Source organism: Diceros bicornis, chromosome 15 (assembly GCF_020826845.1).
Source record: "Diceros bicornis minor isolate mBicDic1 chromosome 15, mDicBic1.mat.cur, whole genome shotgun sequence".
Taxonomy (NCBI): domain Eukaryota; kingdom Metazoa; phylum Chordata; class Mammalia; order Perissodactyla; family Rhinocerotidae; genus Diceros; species Diceros bicornis.
The window spans coordinates 56,621,171-56,638,829 of NC_080754.1; the positions used below are offsets into that span (position 1 = coordinate 56,621,171).

Sequence of the window (17,659 nt, forward strand, 5' to 3'; positions counted from 1 at the left end):
GATTATCATTAATACTTTGATGAACCAAATGTTAAGCTAGTTAACCTTAGTTTAAGAGTGATATCTTAATGTCTTAATGCAAATATGTTTCAATTTCCAAAAGGAGAAAAGAAATTCAGAACCTAAGTTTTTATTGCTAAAGAAAACTGATTGCCATTACCTAGTTAAAATGAACAAAATATGTATGGAGTGATTAATATATGTAATGTGTTGTTAATATACACATAGGGAAAGGTCCACTGCTGAAAATTTATTATATCATAGAAAGTAAAATTTTATATTTAAATATTAGCACTAGTGTTTCTAAGTATTTAGAATACTCTGTAAGCCCTATTCTTTTCTTTTCTCTTTCCTTTTGACAGATAAGGTTTGCTTCATCGAATGGCGGGTCTATGTAATTGCCGAGGCTGCTATGTACAGACGAGAGAGGGGGAGCTTTCTTTCTTGGTCTCCCTTCTTGGACAGTCTTAACCACTTCCTCCTTCTTGATCTGGAGTGGCTCTTCATCGTGTTTGCACTCTTCCTTGGTCTGAGACCTGTGGGCCTCAGCCTGGTCAGCCAGGAGCCTGTTGGGAACCTTGTTTGCCTTCAGTTTGCAGATGTGTTCCATGAGAACCCGTTTGTTTTTAAGCACACTCCTCTTCACTTTCAGGTTCAGGTCGTGTACACGTGGAAGACAATCTTAGATTCACAGTTTCTGAGCAGCAGGTGCAGAATTCTTATCCTCCTCGTCCAGGTCACCTTCTCGGAGCATTCCAGCATGGGAATGCTTACTTACGCCCCTATGCCTGCCCTACCAGTGGGTCAAGGTGGTTTTCCAGCATCCAACCTAGGAATGGTCTGTCACAGGCTTCCTGAAGATCAGCCTATCATTGATCAGCTTCTGGACCTGCTGATGAGAGTCGGCATTGGAGATTTCATTGGTGTCATTGGGATACAACCAGATCTTTTTTCCACAGTGGAGATGAGCCTCTTCTGAAGCCTGAGCATACTTACAGCTGTGTCTGCAGTGGCAAAAGAAAAGAATTCAGCTCTATTCTTCATTAGCTGTTGCTCTACACATAATTGAGAAGACTATCATGTGATGGGAAGATGGGACAACCTACAACTAGAAGATCTTGGTTTTGGTTTCCATTCTTTCATCTATTAGCTGTAACACAGATTGGACAAGTTCATTTACCTGATGATTAGCGATATTGAGCAGCTTTTCATGTACCTGTTGGCCATTTTTGTATGTCTTTGGAAAAATGTCTATTCGGGGTCTTCGTCTATTTTTAAATCAGATTATTTGGGTTTGTTTTTTTATTTTTTTGCTATTGACTTGTATGAGTTCTTTATATATTTTAGATATTAACCTCTTAACAGATACATGGTTTGCAAATATTTTTTCCCATTCCAGAGGTTGCCTTTTCATTTTGTTGATGGTTTCCTTTGGTGTGAAGAAGTTTTTTAGTATGATGTAGTCCCACTTGCTTATTTTTGCTTTTGTTTTCAGTGCTTTTGATGTCATATCCAAAAAATCATTGCCTAGACCAGTGTCAAGGAGCTTATCCCCTATGTTTCCTGGTTTCAGGTCTTACATTTAAGTCTATAATACAGTTCAAGTTAGTTTTCTTGAGTGGTGTAAGGCAGGGGTCCAGTTTCATTCTTTTGCATCTAGATACCCAATTTTCCCAACACCATTTATTGAAAGAATATCTTTTCCCCATTGAGTATTCTTGATTCCTTTTTCAAATATTAGTTGACTGTATAGGCATGAGTTTATTTCTGGGCTCTCTATTCTGTTCCATTGGTCTATGTGTCTGTTTTTATGCCAGTACCATACTATTTTGATTACTATTGCTTTGTAATGTAGTTTGAAATCAGGTAGTGTGGTGCCTCTAGCTTTGTTCTTCTTTATCAACACTGCTTTGGCTATTTGGGGTCTTTTGTGGTTCTATACAAATTTTAAGATTTCTTTTTTTATTTCTGTGAAAAATGCCATTGGAATTTTGATAGAGATTGCGTTGAATCTGTAGATTGCTTTGGGTAGTGTGAACATTTTAACAATGTTAATTCTTCCAATCCAAGAACATGGGATATCTTTCCGTATATTTGTCTTCTTCAATTTTTTTGTCAATGTCCTATAATTTTCAGTGCACAGGTCTTTCACCTCCTTAGTTAAATTTATTCCTAAGTATTTTATTTTTTTGATGCTGTTGTAAATGGGATTGCTTTCTTAATTTCTCTTTTAGATAGTTTGTTGTTAGTGAATAAAAATGCAACTGACTTTTGTATGTTGATTTTATATCCTGCAATTTATTAGTTCTAACAGTTTTTTGGTGGAGTCTTTTGGGTTTTCTATATAAGATCCTGTCATCTGAAAACAGACAATTTTAGTATTTTTCTTGATACTAAAATTTCTCGATACTAAAATAAAAAAACTATTTATTTTTCTTGCTTAATTGCTCTGCCTACACTATTCAGTACTATATTGAATACAAGTAGCAGGAGTGGTCAATTTGTCTTAATCTTAGAAGAAAAGCTTTCGGCTTTTCACCATTGAGTATGATGTTAGCTGTAAGACTGTTATATATGGACTTTATTAGTTGAGGTACATTGGTTTTATATCTAATTTGGTAAGAGTTTGTATCATGAAAGTTACTGAATATTGTCAAATGCCTTTTCTGCATCTATTGAGATGATCATATAATTTTTATCCTTCACTTTGTTAATATGGTGTATCACATTTCCTGATTTGTGTATGTTGAACTGTCCTTACATCCCAGAGATAAATCCCACTTGATCACGGTGTATAATCCTTTGAATATACTATTGAATTTGGTTTGCTGGGGAAGTGCAAATCAAAATCACAAATGAGATATGACATCGTATCTGTTAGGATGGCTATTATCAAAAAGACAAGAGATAACAAGTGCTGGTGAGGATGTGGAGAAAAGGGAACCCTTGAACACTGCTAATGAGAAAGTAAATTGGTACAGCCATTATGGAAAGCAGTATGAAGTTTCCTCAAAAAAATTAAAAATAGAACTACTATATGATTGAGCAATCCCGCTTCTGCCTGTATTTCCAAAGGAAATGGAATCAGTATCCCAAAGATAAATCTGTACTTTGTTCATTGAAGCGCTATTCACAATAGCCAAGATATGGAAATAACCTAAATCTCTGTTGATGGATGAATGGATAAGAAAAATGTGAGGTATATATACAACAAGATATTATTCAGCCATATAAAAGAAGAAAATCCTGACATTTGTGATAACATGACTGAACCTGGAGGACATTGTGCTACATGAAATAAGCCAGACAAAGGAAGACAAATACTGTATGGTATTACTTTTATGTGGAACCAAAAAAAAAAAAAGTTGAACTTATAGAAACAGAGAGTAGAATGATAGTTGCTAGGGGTGGGAGGTGGGGGAAATGGGCAGAAGTGGTCAAAGGGTACAAAATTTTAGCTATAAGATGAATAAATTCTGAGGATTTAATGTATAGCACAGTGGCTATAGTTAATACTACTGCACTCTATACTTGAAATTTGCTAAGAAAGCAAATTTTAAATGTTCTTGCCAAAGAAAATAACCTACCTATGTAAGGTGATGGATGTGTTAACAAACTTGATTATGATTTCACAATGTATACATATATCAAATCATCATGTTTCATGTTATCAAATCATCATACACTTTAAATATATCAATTTTATTTGTCAATTCTACCTCAATAAATCTGGATCCACTTGGGATCTTTGTTTTATAAAACTACTGACAATCACTTACCTTAATAAGCTATTATGAGAATAAAATAAGGTAGGTGAAAGCAATTATTGCATTCCTGACACTGAAGTAATATTGATTTTCTTCCTTGTTTCTATTAATCCAAATAATCCCAGGACACTGATTATCTCTATACATCTACAATTTCTTCCCTCCTTATTTCCTTATTAATCACTTAAGAAAAAGGAAACTAATATTTTCTGGGTACAGATTTTGTGTCTAGCATTATACATGAAGCTTTAAACATGTTAACATATTTAAACCACTCAGCAAACCTAAGACTTCTTTTTATCATATGCATTGTTGGGGAAGAAGGAGAATCCCATCCCTGCCCTTTCCCTTAAGGTTCTTATAGCTGGCCAAATAATTAAAAAGGCAGGTTAGCAGGAGAAGAAAAAACAAAGTTTAATACATGTATACATGGAAGTGACCCAGGGAAACAGAGTAACTCTACAAATGGTGGAGATTCTCATCTTAAAAAGCATATTCAGACAGACAAAGGAAGATGTTGGGGGTAGGGGAGTCAGCTATGGGATATTACCAGAAAAGCATAATAAACAAGAGTATACAGATTTAAGATCTTGTGTTCTGCACTGATTAGTGTTTCTAGAGATATTGTCATTCTCCCTTCTTCCTGGACAGAAAGGGCAATACCTTTACAAATGGAGATTTCCCTTATAAATGTAAATGTCTCTTACAAAGGGTAACTTCTACTTTTACTTGGTTTTCAGAGCTTAGCAAGGACCCTCCCAGTCTATCCATACCCAGAGTTATCTATGGTGATGGCCTATCCTGGGGACAGGCCTTCTATCTTAAACTCTTTTAGGCAGTTAGTGGGGGAGAGGTCAAAGTTTATTTCAGATTCTTTTGTTCTTGAAAATAATCAAGGTAAAGAAACATGTTTTGAGGTGGCCAATTCTGATCCCCCATAGCATTAACTGAGATCTGAAAAGTTTAATGAAATTCCTCAATTAATTCAGCCAAAAAATGATCAAGGTAGGCATTGAATTTCTAAACTATAGAAATAAACTAATTTCTATAGTTTACAATGCTTTATCATCCATGCAGTAGATCTTGTACTCTCTAAAGAATAGAAGAAAATAGCTGTGTATAGTCATACCAAGACAAAGAGGATTGAAATTTGTAAAGATAGTCCAATTTGAGGGAGAGAGAGGATATTAATGAGCAAATGAAAGCTAGACATTTTCTACCCAAAATGCTATATTTTGTGTTTTTGAAATGCCCTAGGCATGTTAAAACTGATGTAGAAATTGTATACCATGGTAGCTGTGATGGTTAACTTTATGTGTCAATTTGAGTGGGCTATGGGATACACAAATAGCTGGTAAAACATTATTTCTGGGTATGTTTGTGAGGGGGCTTTTAAAAGAGATTAGCATTTGAATTGGTGAACTGAGTAAACTCGATGGCCCTGCCCACTGTGGATGGGCATCATCCAATCCACTGAGGGCTAGAATAGAACAAAAAGGCAGAGGAAGGGTGATTTTACTCTATCACTGCTGGATATGAGACATGCATCTTCTCTTGCCCTTGAACATTGGTGCTCCTGAACTAGGCTTTTGGACTCAGATCTACACTTACACCATCAGGCCTTTGGACTTGGACTGAATTACACCAGTGGCTTTTGTGGTTCTCCAGCTTGCATGTGACAGATCATGGGGCTTGTTAGCCTCTAAAACAATGTGAGCCAATTTTATAAGAAATATCACCATAAATATATATCTCCTATTGGTTTTGTTTTTCTAGAGAACACTGACTGATGCAGTAATCATTTCCTAAAAAGAGATTATGGGACCAATGGAGCTGTATTTCTTGGCATCATAACAACATCAAATCCCTCAACACCCAGTATGATTTTCAGTAGGAATATAGCTTGATGTTATCAATAAAATGGACCAGTTATTTCACCTTCAAAATGTTGTAGGTAGACTGATTGTTTTGATAGTGATAATAGCTGTTGGGCACTTCCCTGATAAGCCTCAATTAGGAGGAAATTGAAGCATGCTTATTAGCATACTTTACCATTTCCTTATGTAAAACAAAATATCTCCCTCTGTTTTTGAAATAGCTCATTACAAAATGATATCTACAAATTTTGTATTTCTTTTAAATCCACATGAATTATGTTCACCAAATAAATCATATCTATTTAGATTTAAATTTATTGCTATTCAAATTATTTGCAAACGTTGTTCTCTGAAAGGAATATGCTGCTAAACAAATTTAGTAAAGTTTTATTTTTTTCAACCATCGAGATGCTTTTGACTTAGTAACTTAAAAATTGATCAGTTATTTATACAGACTTTTGGACTCATATAAAAATAGTTGCTATATTGTTCCCGATTATAAATATTACATACACAGAAGAAAACTGGAAATATAGAAATAGTCATATACAGAAATTAAATAAAAAACAGATCATATACCTAAACACAAAAGCTAAAAAATTGTTAAACTTCTGGAAAAAAAGATAGAAGAACATTATTGTGACCTTGAGTTGGGCAAAAATTTCTTAGGGTAGAATACAAAAAGCACAAACCATAAAAAAAAAAAGAATGAATTAGACATCATCAAAATTTAGAACTTCTACTCTTCAAAAGATATTGTGAGGAAAATAAAAGGGGAAATAGCCTAATAGACTAAGAGAAAGTCACAGTACACCTAACTGAAAAAAAGACTTATTAACATTTTAAAATATAAAATTATGGAAAACAACACTATTATTGTGTTATTGTTGTTAGAAACAATACACTGTTTAACGTGTTGTTATGTGTTAGAACATGTGTCTGTGTACATGTAGAACATGTAGAATATGTGTAATGTGTTGGAACATCATTTTATCCTAGTAGAATATTTTCTAATCTGTATTACACCCACATTTAAACATAACTAATATAAATAATGTTGTATATTAATAATTCAAAATAGCACGAACTCAGTTGAAATTCTATTCTTGGAAAAATTTAGATTACAAAGTAATTGTCTCAAAACCCCAGAGTTAGTTAGATATTGACTTATGAGGCACTCAAAATAATTTATTCAGACATGAGATAAATCTTACCTTTCATATTTATAGACTTTTAAGGAGGAAAAGAAGGGAGGAAGGGAAGGTAGAGGGAGAGAGGGAGAGAGAATTAGTACCGTGTTCATTAATTTTCCAATTAGTTCTCTGTTTGCAGGTGGTAAATTGAAAGGTTTCCAGTAGTGTCAGAGGAAATAACGTTAAGTTGTTTTGACAAAAGGTTGTAAATGAAGTCCACCATTTTAATTGAATGTTGACCATTCTAAACACAAATTTATTCCTGGCCTTTTTAACCTTAGCTACAAACAGTATGCTGTAGTAAAATTAAACTTGACTTCAACACCAAATAAAAAAATCAAAGGTTCTTTTTAATGCCAAACATTTAAACATTATTTTCTTTAAATTTGTACAAGTTCAATCAAGACATACACATACACAAAACATGTCATCTGGAGAAGATCTGCTGGCCACTCCTACTCGTGCCTTAATGAATTAATCAGTGTCCGGTTGACATTCAGCTTGCAGGACAAGAAACAGTCTCATCATCAACCCAGAGCTGTTTCAGCCAGATATTGTTTATTTCTGTCAGTGAAGCAAAGAAAGACTTAGGAGTAAAGTTGAAAGACAGTTAAATTATGCTGGAAGGTATGTAACTCCCAGGAATATTAGATAGGTGAGGCAATCTGACTAGCCCATATTTAATTTTTAGGTAAACTACCCTGGAAAACCGATGATCAAATGTTTGTTTTTAGAGCCTAGAATCAGGGAGAGGAGAGATGGTTTAACAAATCAACTATAAAAATCCACAAGGCTCTAATAGTTGGAAACAATTAAAATAGCAAAGTTTGCCAGATGCCTCCATTAGCCTGCAGGGAACGCTGCTTCTAGACAATGACTGAATAGGCACTGCTCTTGTTTGCTTCTCTGACCCCTTAAAATCTGTGTAGACTTTATCTACTTTTTATTCTAAATGATTTAATTTTTCTGATTAGGTTGATACATTAAACTACTTTACAATCGTGCTCTACAGGTCCTGGAGTTGTCATTTTAGAGAGAGGGTCTTAATATCAGTCTTGAAATTCCACACAAACTTTTATGCCTATAAATGCAAATTTATATTTTTCTCTGAGAAAAGTACTTTATAGTTTTATCAAATTTGTTATATCCAAAAGTTTATAATCCACTGTTTTAAGGTAACTTGCACATATCCCTCTTGATTTCATAATTTTGATTTCAGAGGGCAATACTACTGACCTTATTTCCTAGATCTAATGGGGCATGTATGTATCTTTTGCCCCTTGGAGGACCTAAACGTTTAATAATCGCAAAAGGGAAAGTCATTTGTGACTTTTAGAAGTATGTATATTAATTTTCTATTACTAAATAATAAATTTCCACAAATTTAGCAGCTTAAAAAAATCCAATCGTGAGCCCACAGTTCTGTAGATCAGATGTTCAGGTGGGCTTGAGCAGTTTCTTTGCTCAGGATCTTACAAAGCCTAAATCAAGGATAGGCTCTTTTTTTTTTTTTTTCTTTTTGGTGAGGAAGATCAGCCCTGAGATAACATCCATGCTAATCCTCTACTTTTTGCTGAGGAAGACTGGCTCTGAGCTAACATCTATTGCCAATCCTCCTCATTTTTTTTCCCCAAAGCCCCAGTAGATAGTTGTACATCATAGTTGCACATCCTTCTAGTTGCTGTATGTGGGACGCAGCCTCAGCATGTCTGGAGAAGCGGTGCGTCGGTGCACACTTGGGATCCGAACCAGGGCCGTCAGTAGCGGAGCTTGTGCACTTAACCACTAAGGCACGGGCCGACCCAAGGATAGGCTTTTATCTGAAGGTCCAAGGCAAGAATCCACTTTAAACTCGGTCATGTTGTTAGCAGAATCCAGTTCTAGAAGCAGGAGGTCTAAAGTCTGTTTCCTTGCTGGCTGTCTGCCAGAGGCCACTAACTGCTCCTAGAGGCCACCTCATTCCTCCTTATGTGGCCTCCTCCTTCTTCAGGACAGGAAGGGCCTATCAAGTTCTTCTCACTCTTGGAATCTCTCTGGCTTCCCCTTTTACTGTCAATAAAGAAATCTCTCTGCTTTTAGAAGGACTCATGTGATTAAATCAGGCTCACCTGGCTCATCTCTAAAATCAATTTACCACTCAACATAACACAGTCTCATTTTATTCACAGGTTCTGAGGATTAGGGGAGGATATTTTTGGGGTGCCATCTCAAAATTTTGCCTGCCACATTGGAAAAGCAAATCATTTACTAATTTTTAAAAAATCTAAAATTCTGTAACACAGAACTTAACTGCAATATCAAAGACTTTATAAAGTTCACTTTAAAGCCTCATTTCTTGAAAGAGATTTAAAAAGCCAAGAAACTTTAAATGACTTCATGAAATTAAAATCAAGTATATTCATTTGATTTGTTAAAATTAAAGTCTATACTATTTCTTCCACTTTTTAAAGATTAGGAGGGCATATAACAGTGAGAAAGAAATAAAACTGTTCTGTTACAAGTAAATTCAGTAGAAATTAAGATTTCCAGGTCTATATTATTATAGAGCACTATTTTATGCCTGGTAAGTAATATTCATCTCTCAAATATATTTTAAAAACCAAAGTTCAGAATAATACATTTTAGTGAGAATAGACTTATGGTGGAGAAAAGTGGTAAGAAGTACTATGAGGGACACATTTCTTTATACAAACTGATTATCTTGTGAATATACTGGATTGAAAAAATATAATGAGAAAAATCAAGCCACCCATGCTTAAACTTAAAACTTTCTATGTATTTTTTATATTATGAGCTCAACTCTAAGGCAGGAAATAATTATTTTTGAGTAACATTACTTCTAAAGATTTATTTTTACATCTATATGAAGATTACACTACTAATGCTCTCAGGTCATTTGAGAAATCTCTGTTGAATATCATTCTTTTGTTTTTCTTAGCACTACTTGTAAGGCAGACATATAAATTTCAGGTTTATATTCTCAAAGCGCTTTTATGAAATGGCTCAAAAATAATATTTTATGTGGATTTTTTCTCTTTTAAGGTACAAGATATCAGCAGGTTTGTATTATTAAATATACTTAAATAATTGAAAATCCTTGGGTATAATCTTCATTATAGTATTGAAATCTGAGGCTCTATCACTTTGCTAAATACTGTTTTAAGAAAGAAATAATTTGCCTCATAAAATCTGTATGACATAAACACATGCTATATATAAACTTTATCAATTAGTTTTTATTGAGGTAAAATATAAATAACATGAAGATTATCATTTTAACGATTTTTAAATTACAATTCAGTGGCATTAAGTGCATCAGAGTGTAACATAACCATCATCAGTATTTCCAAAATGATTTTTTATCACCAGAAACAGAAACTCTGGAAGCATTAAGCAGTAACATTCTATATTCCTTCCCCCCAGCTCCTGGTAACTTCTGTCCTACTTTCTGTTTCTACGAATTTGCCTATTCTAGATACTTCATATGTAAGTGAAATCATACAATATTTGTTCTTTTACGTCTTATTTATTTCACTTAGCATAATGTTTTCAAGGTTCAACTATGTTGTATAAGTGTATCAGCATGTCATTCCTTGCTGTAGTTGAATAATATTTCATTGTACATATATACCACAGTGATTTACACATTCATCTGTTGATGGACATTTGATTGTTTCCACCTTTTGGCTATTGTGAACAATGCTGCTATGAACATTGATGTACAAGCATCAGGATGAGTCTCTGTTTTCAGTTCCTTTGGGTATATGTGTTCCTAGGAGTGGAACTGATGGATCATGAAGTAATTCCACATTTAACTCTTTTGAGGAACTGCCAAACTGTTTTCCACAGCACCTACAACATTTTACATTCCCACTAACAATGCACAAGAGTTCCAGTTTCTCCACATCCTTGACAATGTTTGTTATTTTCCCTTATTTTATTTTATTTTTTTGTGTGAGGAAGATTAGCCCTGAGCTAACATCTGTCACCAATCCTCCTCTTTTTGCTGAGGAAGACTGGCCCTGAGCTAACATCCGTGCCCATCTTCCTCCACTTTATATGCGATGCCACCACAGCATGGCTTGATAAGTGGTGCATTGGTGCGTACCCGGGATCCGAACCCTGGGCCACGGCAGCGGAGTGCATGCACTTAACCGCTACGCCACCGGGCTGGCCCCTTCCTTTATTTTTTCAATAATAGCCATTGCAGTGGTGGTGAAGTATTATCTCATTGTGATTTTGATTTTTATTTCCCTAATGACTAATTATGTTGAGCATCTTTTCATGTTCCTATTGGCACTTTTTATTTCTTCTTTGGAGAAATGTTTTTTCAAACCTTTTTCCCATTTTCCAATTAGGCTGTTTGTTTTATTTTTGTTGCTGTTGTTGTTTAGTTTTAGGAGTTCTTTATGTATTCTGATAATTAATCCTTCATCAGATATATGATTTGTGAATATTTCCTCTCATTCTGTGGGTTGCCTTTTCACTTGATAATGTCCTTTAATGCACAAAAGTTTTTAATTTTGATGAAGTCCAATTTATCTATTTTCTCATTTCTTACATGCTGTTGGTGTCACAACCAAACAATCATCGCCAAATCCAATGTCATGAAGATTATCCCCTATGTTTTCTCCTACGGGTTTTATGGTTTTAGTTCTTTGATAAACTTTGAGTTAATTTTTATATGATGTAAGGTAAACATCTAACTCCATTATTTTTCATGTGGACCTCTACTTTACCCAGCACCATTTGCTGAAGAGAGTTTACTGGAGTTGTGCTGGAAATCTGATTCTCCCACTCCTCAGGGATTGCAGATTTCTGCTTGTTTAGGATTGGTATTGTCCACTTGTGACTTTTCCAAACTATTTTTAAAAAGTGTGTTTTCTTTTTTGTGTGAGGTGCTAAAATTCTTGTTTCATTATCTCTGTTGTCAGCTAGTACCCTGACAAATATTTTCTTAAATGTCTGACTCCAGAAAGGCAAACAAAAGAAATGCACTGGCCTTTAAATCTCCCAATGGATGCCAATGGGAAAAGCTGCTGTGGCATAGAGGGCACCAGCCAGCTGCTCCAGGAACTTAAACCACTCCCCCTACAGCCTTAGGTGGGGCTGAGAAATGGGAATCAATGACATGTTTATGCACACTACTCTCATACCTAAGAATAACAATCTTTCTCTTCATCCAGCACACCCCAGTTGTTATAAGCATTCAATCAGTCTTCAGAGTCTAAAACAGTTTGTTCTAATCTCTCTTCTCATTTCAATGGTTGCTTGGTTGTAGAGACCTACCCTCAAACCTTCCTACTCCACCATTTTGCATGATGTCACTGCTCTTTTAGCAGTGGGTTTATAAACACAATTTCTGCAATTTTCCAAGTTAATGGTAGGCAAATGCTTTACTCACACAGTTTTCAATTAAATACAAAAAACATAATTTTTTTAGGGTCAGCATGGCCAAAAATTTCTTCATGACATATATTTATTTCTACCTACACATTGATAAAAGTATTACTGAAATCTTGCACTAAAAAAACAATCTCCTTCTGGCTTTTTAAATCTGTAAGATGGAATTTATTGTGAAAAATGCAGTGTGATTATCATAGCACCAAAAGATATCGTTGTATGGTTATTATAACTGAATTGGAAACACTTTCCCTACTCCTGACATGGCTTCTATTCAGACATGTTAAACTGGGAACTTCTGGATTTACTAAAACCAAGAGTGGTATATGATAAATCAAAAGTAATTTAATATCCTTGAGGATCAATAAGATATATTTTAATAAAAATATTAATGCTTACAGGGAACATGTTACCTACTAATTGTTTGCATAATACTATAAATTTGGCCAGTACAAAGGTAGACAAAATATAGCAGCTGAGAGAGGTCAATGAGAACTAGAGATGATCATTGTTCTCTGTTGCTTTTGCTGAGCCTGATGTGGTTACCATGAGAAAGGAAGTTCTTCAGGATAGAGGAGATATACATGCAATGATTCACCATGCTACCATATGCTCTTCATCCCTCTGGTTGAGCACAGGCAGAGGAAGTTTGCATTTACATAGGGATGGAATGCAATTCTCTTCAACTCTAGCTGAGCCTCCTGCTTAGTGCCATAACCTAGTAAGAAGAGCACTGGCTCTCATTAGCAATACCTGTGTTTTGATTAACTATAGTGTTGATAAAATATTAATGAAAGTAACTCAACAAGAATTATATTCTAATTTGGAGAAAGTAATACAACACGTTGCATTCTGAGATCGGTTCATCAAACCAGGGAAGAAACAAAGACTAGAGCCAAGTAAAATTCCTAGGCAAATCTACAAAATATTATATTAAATGCTAAAAAATGTAGATAAAATAAGGAAGCACAGATTATACGGTGATTTGGACTTTTGAGAACTCAAATCCCACACTTACCTGTGTATTTTTAAAAAGTCCATTGTAAATGGAGAGAGAATAAGCAGCAAATACTGATGAATAAAAAGTTCACATTCAGATATACCTCTGGTTTCTTATGAGTAAGATGACTACATTATTTATCATCCATACTGGGATACTTTTGATAGTAAAAAAGAGAACTAACAATTTAAATTGCATAATACCCAAACATTGATTTATTGACAAACACATTGGTTTCATTATATTATAGGATGTACAAATTAGTTATTTTCAAGAAAAAGTTTCAAGAATAAATTTGTCTGAAAGATAAAAATAAAATATGTCCATATACCTTAAACACATATGCACACATACAAACACGCACACACACACAGTTCCGTATATTGCTTTGTTTAACATTACAATTTTGAGTAAGTAGAATAATTATTTTTGGTACATGTTTGTTTACTTTAATCAGCTTCTTAGCTATATTGTGTCTAATGTCATAGGGCTGGTATTTTTCTAAAGAAATATATTTTTTTAACATGGCCTTATTATTCTTAATTGTTTTCATATAATTATCAGCAATATTCTTCAAAGATGTATTTTAGGATAAATAAGTTTAAAATGGTTGATACTTTCAACTTATCTACTCTACAAATCCTAACATTTTTAATAAAGTATCACTTTATAGATGATGAGGTATCTTGTAAGCTCAAAACAACCTGTTAAATAGAGATATTCTCAAATTAATTGTCTGTATTCTGCCCAATTTCAAGAAACTGTATTTTGCCTCCATTTAGAGTGCTTTTCCTCGAAAAAATTTTACAAGACAAAACTTATCAGATAAGTTGACTAATTGTACATGATACAATTAATATTTCCATATATTTAGATGCTAGATCATCATAGACATTCTTAATTGCTCCTTCTTTCCAGTAAAAAATAAAATGCATCCATCATTAAAAAAAATCACAAAAAAATTCTTCCTATTCTTGAGGAAGTCAAGTCATAAGGCCAAAATTTCAATATTAAAACTTGTACACCAAGGAGAAAAATCTAGATGACCTTGTGTTTAGCAATGATTTTTAGATATGACATCAAAGGCACAATCCATGAAAGAAATAATTGATAAGCTGGATTTCATTAAAATTAAATTTTCTGTTCTGTAAAAGACACTGGCAAGAGAACAAAAGACAAGCCACACAGGCTGGGAGAAAATATTTGCAAAAGACACGTCTGATAAAGGACTTTTATCCAAAATATGCAAAGAACAGTTAAAACTTAACAATAAGAGAACAAACAACCCGATTGAAAAATAGGCCAAAGGCCTTAACAGACACTTCACCAAAGAAGATATACATGACAAATAACCATATGAAAAGATGCTTTGCATCATATGTTAGCAGGGAAATGCAAATTAAAACAATAAGACACCACTACACACCTATTAAAATGGCCAAAATTCAGAATATTGATAATACCAAATGCTTGGAAGGATGCAGAACAATCACTCATTGGCGATGGGAATGTAAAATGGTACAACTACTTTGGAAGACAGTTTGGCAGTTTCTTACAAAACTGAACATACTCTTAGCATACGATCCAGCAATCACTCTCCTTGATATTTACCCAAATGAATTGAAAACTTATGTCCACACAAAAACCTGCACGTGGATGTTTATAGCAGCTTTATTCATCATTGCCAAAATTTGGAAGAAACCAAGATATCCTTCAATAGGTGACTGGACAAATAAATTGTGTTGCATCAAGACAATGGAATATTATCCAGCAATAAAAAGAAAGGAGCTATCAAGCCATGAAAAAAACATAGAGGAAGCTTAAATGCATATTACTATGTGAAAGAAGCCAATCTGAAAAGTCTATATACTATGTGCTTCCAACTACAAGATACTCTAGAAAAGGAAAAACTGTGGAGATAGTAAAAATATCCATGGTTGCCAGGGTTTACGAGTGAGAGAGGGACGAATAGGCGGAGCAGAGGATTTTTAGGGCAGTGGAATCATTCTATATGATACTATAATGGTGGATACATGTTATTATACATTTGTCCAAACTTATAGAATATAAAACACCAAGAATGAACTATAATGTAAACTATGGACTTTGGATGATAATGATATGTCAATGTAGGTTCATTAATTTTGACAAATGTACCACTCTGGTGCACAATGTTGATAATGGGGGAGGCTATGGATGCAAAGGGCAGGTGTACGGAATGTCTTTGTACCTTCCTCTCAATTTTGCTATGAACCTAAAACTGCTCTAAAAAATAGTCTTTTTAAAACAAACAAAGAAAAGTTGATAGCATTGAAAGCATATTGTACGGATGTGGAGCTGAGCAACATTTTTGAGAAACCCAGAGCAGCCAATCTTGGCTGTACATAAGACTCAAGTCTCTAGGACTCGCCTCTCTGGAGGGAAAAGTGCCTGCCCTCCAGTTGCCACAGGGGCTTTCCTCTTCTGAACTGACAGGTGCAGCTTCCTTGCATTTTCCTGCTCTTCTGAACTTTCCATGTTCTGATTGGCTGGCTTCTGATCTGATCTCTTCTCAGTTGGCTGGCTTCTGATCTGATCTCTTCTCAATTGGCTAAACACTGGTGGGAAGGGCTGGAAAGAGCCCTTCGGACATTCTTGTAGGAAATGTGGGTGGAGGGTTTTACTGCAAAATAAGAATGAGCTAACAAACAATAAAACAAATAGTTGCAGATTTAAATACACTCCTGAAATATATGCAAATCCCTGGCAGGAGCAATAATTGCCCATTACTGGGTAGATGGACTAATGTGATCAACTTGTCAATAAAACACTGATTGTTCTGATGTATGTTATCCGGGGCCTGCAGCTCCTTTGGCATATAGTCTCTCATCTCGCTAAGCATTCTTTGTATCTCCCCAGTCAGACCATGCTGACGTGTGACCCTACTATTGGTCTTGTTGCCAGGATGGAAGAGGGGGAAAATCCTGAGGAAGTCAGCTTTGTGAGCTACTTTCCTCAATTATGTATTCTGCAGAGTCTTCAAGCTAGGGGTGGATATTTTCTAACAAGGCCACATTAGCTAACTCTATAGACTCAAAGTTTTTTTTTTTTTTTCCTACAAGTTTGACTTTTTAATTTTTTTATTTGTTTTTATTTTTTAATTTTTTTAATTTTTAATTTTTTTTATTGCAGTAACATTGGTTTATAACATTGTATAAATTTCAGGTGTACATCATTATACTTCTATTTCTGCATAGATTACATCATGTTCACCACTCAAATACTAATTACAACCCATCACCACACACAAGTGCCAAATTATCTCTTTCACCCTCCTCCCTCCCCCTGTCCTCTCTGGTAACCACCAATCCAATCTCTGTCTCTATGTGTTTGTTTATTGTTGTTATTATCTACTACTTAATGAAGGAAATCATACGGTATTTGACCTTCTCCCTCTGACTTATTTCACTTTGCATAATACCCTCAATGTCCATCCATGTTGTCACAAATGACTGGATTTCATCGTTTCTTATGGCTGAATAGTATTCCATTGTGTGACTCTTTCCCGTTTCTTGCAGGTATACATTCTACTAATTACACTACTACAGTGTGGCCGATATCACTAATATCCCTCCTAGTGATGAAGTATTAGAGTATAGATTGAAGGAGTCCTTATTGCCAACTACCCAGAGAATGATAAAACTTTAGAATCCCATCATTAAAATTTATCGTCTGGTCGTCTCCTGGTATTAACTCTTAGGTCAGGGTCTCTAAAAGCAGATCTTTCCACGGGAATTCTTGTGTGAGTGATTTGTGCTCGGTAGAGCACTGCACAAGAGTGAGGAAAGCATGACAGAACAGTGGAGCAAACTAAGCGGAACGTGAATTCAGATGACTTTAATGAATAATATTCATGAAAATACAGGCAGTTGTTCCAAAAAGATCAGTGATGCATTATCAAAGCTACCTGGTGGTATCTTTTGTTTCCTCCTCCTTAATACTGATCAAAGCATGTGCTATCTTCCTTCTTTGAACTCGCACATTTGTCACATACCATTTAAATTATTTATGGATTGCCTTAATATTCCATCTGGTAAGTAGTCTAGACCACTGGTTCAAGCTGTTTTATTATTCATTTGTCTGGGTTTTATTTGCCTAAATAAATAGTAAATTCTTTAAGGTCTGTGGGTTTGGCAAATGTTTCTTTGTATATACTGCAATGAATAATCCAATGTGTTCATAGATGTGTTGTGTGTTAATGTTTACAGTATAATTTTAAAGAACATTTTAGATTTTAAAGAATATTTGATTTTGAACAACTTCAACTACATCCATTCCTGTTCTTGCTTTTTTTAAAATTTTAAAATTTCAAAATGTCTATTAAAATTATACTCATGAAATATTTATGGGTAAAATGAAATAATACATGAAATTTATTTT

The 17,659-nt window shown here is 34.6% G+C and overlaps 1 pseudogene; it reads right to left on the minus strand.

The window, feature by feature from the left end:
* Window positions 1-253: 253 nt before the first annotated feature.
* On the minus strand, window positions 254-1,044 carry LOC131414616 (large ribosomal subunit protein eL19-like; annotated as a pseudogene).
* Between the last annotated feature and the right edge of the window lie 16,615 nt (window positions 1,045-17,659).